At 37.2% G+C, this 6602-nt stretch overlaps 1 non-coding gene across 1 annotated transcript; it reads left to right on the top strand.

Annotated features, from left to right (window-relative positions):
- The first annotated feature begins 5952 nt into the window (after window positions 1–5952).
- Window positions 5953–6059, top strand: LOC133802765 (small nucleolar RNA R71). Its single transcript, XR_009877512.1, has one exon. It is a non-coding gene; the product is annotated as a small nucleolar RNA R71 (small nucleolar RNA).
- The last annotated feature ends 543 nt before the right edge of the window (window positions 6060–6602 follow it).

Here is a 6602-nt window from a genome sequence, read left to right as displayed (position 1 = left end):
ATATCGCACAGCCTTCAAGACTTTGATCGATATGTCATCGTACCGATGGGTGTTTAGAAACGCATGTCATTTATCGGTGGAACTTGAGCACAGAGCTTATTGGGCTGTAAAAAGCTGAATGTTGATCTATTTATGGCGGGACAGAATAGGCTTATGGAGTTGAACGAGCTTGATGAATTTTGGAATGAAGCCTATGAGAATGCAAGGATTTATAATGAAAAGTCTAAGGCCTTTCGTGATAAAAGGATACTTAGGAAGGATTTCCAACAGGGAGACAAGGTGCTAATATTTAATTCTTGATTGAAGCATTTTCTGGGAAAATTGAAATCGAGATGGTCAAGACCATCCACAGTTGTTGTCTCATTGCCTTATGGAGCAGTGCAAATTCATAGCAAGAAAACGAGACACTTTAAGGTGAATGGTCAGAGATTGAAACACTATTTGGAAGGCCCGGTGGAAAAATGCAAGTCTGTAGTGATCTTGGAACCCCTCTAAATTGGGTGTTCAACGTCCTGCTAAATGACATTAACGACAGTGTAGGAGGCATTCCTATAATTTATTTTTGTTTTTGTTTTAATTCTTAATTAGTTGAACAATTTTATTTAATTTTGTTTTGGATTTGTAAAGATTCATTTTTTTTATTTATTTTGCGAGTAGGATGTATGTAGAAACCATGCAATTCGTGAAAAGGTAGTTTTAAAATTCGATTGGAGGTCAATTCGTGACTTGCTCTTATAAGTCGCGTCCTTAAACGAAGTCAAAGAGCTCAGAAATTAAAGGAAGAAGCAGGCCGCGACTTGCTCTTATAAGTCGCGACGTGCTAGGAAGTCAGAGAGCATGAGAGTTTCAATGGAAGAGGCGGGCCGCGACTTTCTACAACTGAGTCGCGGAGCCTACCCAATAAAAATTCGAGAAAAAACGAGGTGGGCCGCGACTTGCTATTGCTGGGTCGTGGCGCGCCTCCATCAAGAAGGGAAAACTCATTATAAACCCACTTTCTCTCAAGCCATAACCCACATTCTGAATATTTTCTTCTTCAAACCCAATTTTTAAAAAAAAAATCCCATTCTCCCATCTTCATCTTCCCTAAAACCACCATAAGCCAAAACCACAACTTCATAGATTCATATTCCCTTCATTCCTTCTTCTAATCCAAACCCTAAATAGTTTTATATGTGGCATTGAAGACAAGAGGAGTATTTGAAGAATGGGCAATATCAACAAATCAAAGGCAAGTAAGTTTCTAATTTTCTATGTTCTTCATGTTCTAGGTTTGAAATAGTTTTGTGCTAGATAGACAAGAGATTTCATTGGAATTTTGGGAAAAATTGTTAGTATATTTTGTGTACTTTGAGTTGGTATTGTGATTTGCCTATTGTTGGGGTGTTATTCACTTGAGGGAAGTAAGAAAATTTAGAGGAAGTGCTGCAGAATTTTTGTAATAGCATTTGGTGAATTGTGTTATTATGAGACCAAGAAAAAATATCGTTAGGGTTGCCTCATCTAAAAATGCAAATCGCCCCTCCACATCCCGCAACCAACCACCAAAACCACAGCCAACCCCACCTCAGGAGTTTGACCCTGCTAGATTCATTAGCAAAGATGCCTTTGACCATTATCAAAGGTTGTCTCAACGACAAGTAATTCAAGAACAGGGGATGGAATATCAAGACCAACCGTATCTTCAGGAAACATATGAAATCATTCGAGCCAAAATTAAAGGTCAAAATTGGCAGAGTTTTGTGGACCATCGAATGATCAAGGCCAATTGTTCCATGGTTTATGAATTCTATGCTAATTGTCCAGGAGCAGTAAATAGGAAGGTCATTGTGAGAGGGGTATAGGTGGAGTGTCATATTGATAATATCGATGCTTTTTATGGATTACTGATGTTGTCTTGGGAGGATGATGAATATTATCAGATGGCCTATTATAGTTAGATCAATTGGACTGATATGGCTGAAACATTAGGCATTCCCAGAGCTAGTTTTGTAATGCAAGATGGGAAACCGAAGAATTTCATAAGGTTTCAAATAAACAGAGTGACTAAGGCTTGGACTCTTTTTGTGAGTGCAAGGCTTATGCCAAATACTCACCTATTGAAGTTGGCACTGATCGGTGTCTCCATGTGTATGCCATTATGAAGGGAATCTCCGTGGATATTGGATGAGTCATACGCACTAGTATCTGCAAATTGTGCCGACTGAGTACCACTGTTGGTTTGAGGCATGGTTCAATGATTACAGATTTATGTGAGGTGTGGGAGGTGCCTAAATACCCCAGTGATATTTATAGTAAAGCAATGGGGCTTGTTTCTCAAGTTTTTGTGTTCAATTTCAACGCACCATCTTTGGAGCCTCCTGCACCACAACCCCGGAAAGAGAGATTTGAAGAAGAGGGAGATCATGATAATGAACCAGCTAATGCCAATGTTACATAAGAAGAACCAAGGCCAGCAGAGGAGGAGAGGAGGAGAGGAGGGGAGCTTATCCTCAATTTATGGCAATTGAGGCACCACAGGATCCGCACATGGCAAGATTGGATTACATTATTTGGCAAAACCAACATATCCATAGCTATTTGGGGGAACTTCATGATTATCATCGACCCCAAGCAAACCGAAAAAATTATTTGGTTTACCGGTGGTCTAACCAAGAGGAGAATAAGCACTATTTTCCTTATCCACTACCATGGCATCTTTTCCAAGACCCACCACCATTTTGAGATGATTCATATCAGTTAAGTTTTTCTTTCCTTAAATTTTATAAAACATTGGGGACAATGTTTAGTTTAAGTTTGGGGGAGAGACTTAAAAATTTGTGTTTGTTGTTTGTGTCTGTTTTTAGAATATTTGTGTTTGTGAATAGGTTGTGAGTCATTGTTTTGTTTTATGTCATTTTGAGTTTTAATTTTTTATGTTTGAGTCTAACGTGAATTTATTGTGAACCATGATTGCCAATGAAGATATAGTGAGTGATAGATAGTATAATTCAAAGAAAATTAATTCATGAAAACTTGTGTAATTGGTTAACTGCTTATGTTTTTCATTTAAGTGTGTCAACATGCTTAGAAAACCATTTCATGATCTATGAGTTGTACAGTTGAATTTTTTGATGCATATTGAATGGATTTATGGATTGTATAATGGGAATTTGTAAAGTGTAGAACTTGCTTATTTGTTATTTGAGGTGAAATAATACATCATGATTGTTTGGAAAAATGATTTAGGCCATTTTTAGAACGTTCGAGCCTTTCTTGTCAACCTTGAAATTTATTTTCCATTAATCACCCTTGTTAAGCCTAATTTTGTACCTTTTTGTTCTGAGCCACTAATATAGCCTAAGAATTGAAACCTTGACATAAATCGATCCCTAAAGATATTATGATGCACATGATGACAATATGATGGGGATTTGTATTGGGATCATTTGGGGAAAGCTAGTGGGATTCGGAAAAAGAAAAAAAAAAGAATAGAGAGAGTATATGTGCAATAATTGAAAAATAAATTTTCTTGTTTATATATTAATTACACTCCCAAAGTATAAAAGAAATAAGTTTAGGGGAGTGTAGTTAGTGTCTAAAAAAATAGAGGATAAAAACATATATCTCTCTCCTAGTCAAGAAAAAAAAAGGAAATTATGTGGGGGGTTTATTAATGGGGTGGAAGAAGAAGGCCATGTGCTTGTGGTAACTTTGAGCTTAAAATGTTTTTCTTACCTACCTTTACCTAAGCCATTTAATTACAAGCTTATAAAGTCCTATTGATTTCTAAGCATGTTTTGGTGTATATTAGTGGAGACTGGCAAATAAGTAAGCATATGGAATACATAATTGGTTAGAGGTATGCTTGGTTGAATTTTGATAAGTATTGATGCATTTACTGTGTTATTTGTTGAGTATGATTAGGTTGTCTTAAATGTTGACAGGTTAAAGTGTTTTAGAGTAGCAGTTGACTAAAAATCTGGGTTAAGATTAATGTTTAGTAATTTTCTAAGAATTATGCGAGTTACGTTCATGATTTGGAGGCACTAAAAATTGTGGTTCATGCAGGTTCATGTTAAAAGTTGTGTTGTGTTTTGTTTAGTGTTGTTTTGTGAGTTGAGTCATTTGTTCGAGGGAGAGCAAAGAGTAAGTTTGGGGAATTTTATAAGTCTAGTTTAGGGTAGTTTTATAATGTGTTTTAGTCTTATTTTCGAGTCAAATTGTGAGTTTTGTATGGTATTATGCTTTTGTTTGTTTTGTTTTAGGTTTTTGCTATGAATCACGGGATCGAATGAAAAGGAGCGGAGTTGGTGGACAAAAATGGGAGATTTTATGATATTTGTAATCATTTGGCATTAGTTTTTATCATCCAAGGGAAGTCGAGATGATTTGAGGTGGAGAAAAGAGCAAAAAAATGAAAATTGAGCATACGAGGAATTAGGACCGCGACTTGGTCAAGCAAGTCGCGGCCCAGCAAAGGCAGAGGTTGTCTAACCTGCTGAGAGTTTTAGGGTCGCGACTTGGTCAAGAAGGTCGCAATTCTAGAGAAAACAGAGGCAATTCCAAGAGGCACATGGAGACGCGGGCTGCGACCTGGGTGAAGAGGGCCGCGGCACCTGAAGGACTTGACGAATGCTGAAGCGCCCTAAAAAAGACACGAGCTGCAACCTAAGAAATGCCAATTCAGCACCCGCCTTTGCCAACAAAGAGGAATTCATTTTTTTATATATATAAATTCAGACTTTAGGTTTTAGAAAAGGAATAAGGTCAGATTTTTTATTATGAATTTTGAGAGCAATTCTTATTCTGAGACATTATTTTTTCTGCAATTTCATATTTTTATTTCTTCTTAAAGCTTCTGAATTGTATGAGTATGAATAATTGTTTTATGATTTTAGTCATGTGTGATATGAACTAAAACCTCTATCTAGGGGTTAATGTAGTCACTTGAATTTCGAATTAATTTTATTATGATGTTCTATTGATTCTTCTTCTTTATTCTAATATATATGATGTTTGCCTAATGCTAGTAAATACTTTATCACTATTTGCTTGATTTATGATTTTAATTCTAAACTCAAAAGATGTGAATTGCATATGCTATCGTTATATAGACATGGGCTACATATTGGATGATAGTACATGTATGACTTGTGTAGCAATTAGGTTACCATTCTTAATGTCTACTATGTGTTTAAGTTTATCACAGAGAGGTAGAAAACTTGCATATAGGTTGAGATCTTATATCGTGAAAAATAATAAGATTATTGTTAACCTACTATTAGAATAGGAAGAAGATATTTAGAACTGATTAGTAAAATTAATAGAATGAAAAGTTGATGAAATTAATTACCTAGGCTTTTTGTTATTAATTACCTGTCTGGTGGAGCTTGTGGCCTAGGCTGTTGTGATGAAGAGGCTTGATTCATTGGTTGGTGAGGCATATTCTGCTGAAACTGACCCTGAAACAGAGGTTGCTGGCCCTGATTGTTTCTCCAAGAAAAGTTGGGATGATTTCTCATCCCAACATTATAAGTGTTGGAGAATGGATTGTTGAATGGCCTCTGAAAATTTCCCACAGCTTAAACCTGAGCTTGGTCCATAGGAATGTTATTATTATTACTAGGAAGACACTGATCAAAAGAGTGAGAATGACCACAAATTTTACACCTAGCTGCCATCTAAATCGCATTAGCAGACACAGTATTCTGCTGCAATTGTTTTGTCAACGAGGCCACTTGTGCTGTTAGAGCAGTAATTGCATCAAGTTCATGTACCTCAACTACCTTTCTAACCCCAGATGACCTCTCATCAGGCCACTGATGATTGTTTGTGGCCATATCCTCTAACAGTTCATAAGCTTTGTTGGCACTCTTACTCATGAATGCCCCACCAGCTGCAGCATCAATAATTGTTCTTGTTGTACCACACAGCCCGTTGTAAAAATTGTGGACCAACATCCACTTTTCTATACCATGATGGGGACATTTTCTCAATAGCTCCTTGAAACGTTCCCAAGCATCATATAATGACTCCCCATCCATCTGATAGAAGTTATTAATTTCTCCCCTCAATTTAGCAGCCTTCGAATGAGGGAAAAACTTGGCCAAGAATTTCTGAGCAAGGTCTTACCACGTATTAATAGAGTTTGCCTCCAGGGAATTCATCCAGCTCTTAGCTCTCTCCAGCAGAGAAAATGGGAAGAGTCTCAACCTTATAGCATCATCACTGACCCCACTGTATTTGAAGCTATCACACAACTCCAAGAAATTCGCCAAGTGCATATGGGGCTCTTCAGAAGGCAAACCACCAAATTGGACAGTGGACTGCACCATTTGCAAGATTTCCGGCTTAATCTCAAAATTATTGGCCTCCACAACCAGTGGTCTTATACAGTTTAGTACTCCTATTACAGTGGGTAGTACATAGTCTCTCAGTCTCCTTGCAGTAGGATTTTGAGCCTGACCTTGAATAACCTCGGGAACCTCATTATTCCCATCATTTTGTGCCATCTCCACAGTCTAACGAGCCAACCTCTTGTTTCTTTTGTTTTTTTTTCGCAAGCCTTCTCAATCTTAGGATTAACATGAACAAGACTACCTGCTCATCTTTTGCTACGC

This window comes from Humulus lupulus, chromosome 9 (genome assembly GCF_963169125.1).
Source record: "Humulus lupulus chromosome 9, drHumLupu1.1, whole genome shotgun sequence".
Lineage (NCBI taxonomy): Eukaryota > Viridiplantae > Streptophyta > Magnoliopsida > Rosales > Cannabaceae > Humulus > Humulus lupulus.
Note: the sequence above shows the minus strand (reverse complement) of the source record. Positions and strands in the feature narration are given on the sequence as shown.